This window comes from Octopus bimaculoides, chromosome 9 (genome assembly GCF_001194135.2).
Source record: "Octopus bimaculoides isolate UCB-OBI-ISO-001 chromosome 9, ASM119413v2, whole genome shotgun sequence".
NCBI lineage: Eukaryota > Metazoa > Mollusca > Cephalopoda > Octopoda > Octopodidae > Octopus > Octopus bimaculoides.
In genome coordinates this window covers 27,932,674-27,935,102 of record NC_068989.1, presented here as the reverse complement: position 1 = coordinate 27,935,102, position 2,429 = coordinate 27,932,674, and the positions used below count along the sequence as shown (strand labels likewise).

The 2,429-nt window shown below is 32.3% G+C and overlaps 1 protein-coding gene across 5 annotated transcripts in view; it reads right to left on the bottom strand.

Annotated features, from left to right (window-relative positions):
* LOC106877599 (probable G-protein coupled receptor CG31760) overlaps positions 1 to 2,429 on the bottom strand; it is a 1,064,573-nt gene that overhangs the window by 493,452 nt on the left and 568,692 nt on the right. Inside the window, exon 4 of one of the 5 annotated variants that reach the window (XM_052970508.1) lies at positions 1,675 to 1,730. The exons of the other annotated variants lie outside the window; for them this stretch is intronic. The gene's annotated coding sequence lies outside the window, so the exon portion shown is untranslated. The remainder of the gene's footprint in view (positions 1 to 1,674; positions 1,731 to 2,429) is intronic. 5 annotated transcript variants of the gene reach the window in all.

Sequence of the window (2,429 nt, the reverse complement as noted above, 5' to 3'; positions counted from 1 at the left end):
ATAAAACAAAGTAAATATCATAAGATAAAGATAATAAAATGACTACACGTGTTTCATAACTAATTTTCAAATAGAAAGGAAATTTAAATCCATTAAAATCAATTGAAATTATCGAAAATAAATTCTATTCAAATATATAACTAATTTTCCTATATGTGATAGTGGATTTTCATCGATGAGTTCTTGAAACTTGGTTATTTTCCCTAAAACTATATATTTTATATATATATATATATCTATAAATATATAAATATATATATACACACATACATAATAGAAATGCACCAAGGTAAAAAAAGTTATTTACGAACATCTGCAGCAAACTACCATTCCTAGACATTCACATCAAAATACACAACTTCACTATCACGAGAGATATAGTTTACAAAAAAAAAAAAAACGAAATATCACAGCAATATTTGAATTTCTACTCTTGTCACCCCTCACATATCAAAAGAAACACCCCATACAGTATGGCAAGTCGCATCTGCATCATAATAATTGACCCATTCCTTGAAACTAATGGAATCTCGGAAGCGATGAAATTTGATAACACACAAAGAAAAGAAGTAAGGAATATACTATTCCATTTATCAATACACACAAACTTGGATACCCAGCAATTTGCACGTTATACAATCAAACGTAGCAATACTCATACAGAGCCCTAAAATGAGAAACCTGATAGATAAAAGTTACTTACGAACTAATAAATGCCAGGAAAAACCTTAAAAAACAACTCACAAGGGCAACATTCACATCAGAGAATGAAACAAAATTCTCCGTAAAGGAATGTGGAGAAAGCAGATGTGGAATGTGCAACAGCAACAACTTCAAATATATAGGCGGGGACACCCACATAAAGTTTATGAGTGGATTGTCGTTCAACGTAAATGCAAATATGAACTGTAAGGCAGAAAATCTCATGTACTGTATTACTTGCTCCAAATGCAAGAAGAATTATATTGGTGATACGAATTATTCCCTTTGCCAACGCGCAAGAGTCCACATTCAGCAAATCCGACAAGAGGAACTACAGAAAATTCTGCTGAGCAAACATGTGGAAATATGTGGGGAAGGAAAATTCAAGATCTGCCCTTTTATAAATGCTTAAGAAACGAACCAAGCTTCTGATAAACAACGGAACTATATTTCATAAAAAAAGTCTTCAACAAAGATTAAAAGGTTGAAAAACCTACATCAGTATACAGGGGTGCTCCATCAGATAAAATGGAATAAATCGATGGTACAACAACGCCATACCAAAATACTATACCCAATCAGCTAACCCAGAAAATATGATTTTTATGATATGATTGGCAAGAAGTAATGCGAATACTAAAATTCCCATGTTTGGTCCCCTCTAAAGATAACCTGTATTAAAACCAATCATTACTCCGACTTCCGTTCCCCCCTTATTCAGATTATATTTATGATTCCTTATGATTTGTAGATTCTGATCCTTTGATTTAGATTGTATATATAATTGTGACTATATTCACTTAAGAAAGGTATATTTATATTGATATTTAGATTTTCCCCCTCCTCGCTTTTTTATACTCAGTTCATATTTATAATTCTTTTAAAGAAATTCAGACCATATTTATAATTGAGAAACACTTTCCTACACTTAAACATGTTTCAGATTGTACTCAAAACCAAAACTATACTTACTTAAAAATCTCTCTTTCAATCCATACACGGATCAAATACACGGCTTAATCAAAAACCTGGAAATTTAATCAAAAGAAAATTTGACGAGATCAATACAACCATTCTCTCTTCTTTAGATTAATGACTACAATAGAATTAAAAAACAAGACCTTGAAATGTAATTAAAATTCTTACCGGAGTAAATCAAAAACAACATATGGTTTTTCAATTAAAAACTTTGACCAATTGAATAAAAAAAAATCCTTTTCTCCCCAGCCACTACATATTGAATCCTAATCAAACAAGTCTGACCACACTGATATAAAAGCCATGCCTCCTTTACCTCTCACACTTTCTCAAACTCTTTTCTTCTTTCTATTCCCTTCCTTCTCAAACACCTCAAAAAGCAAGAATACAATCCCAAAACACACTACTACTTTCTTTTCTCTATCTTCATCATCTCCCACTCTCTCCTCTTCTCTCAATCCTGCACCTTCCTTTCTACTTTGTTCCTCTCTCTTCCCTTCCCACCCCTCTCTCTCTCTCCCTTTCTAAGACATGATAAGTTTCAATTTTATATGAAAAGGCGAAGCAAACATACTGTAAACCATTTTTTTGATAAATCCAATAACGGAAGAAAGCGCTAAACATGTAAATAAAAATATAGTAATCATCCAACTTTCTGACTTCCTTGTTATTCTCAATATACAATATGCAATATACAAACTCTTTACACACACACACACACACACACACACACGCGCACACACACACAC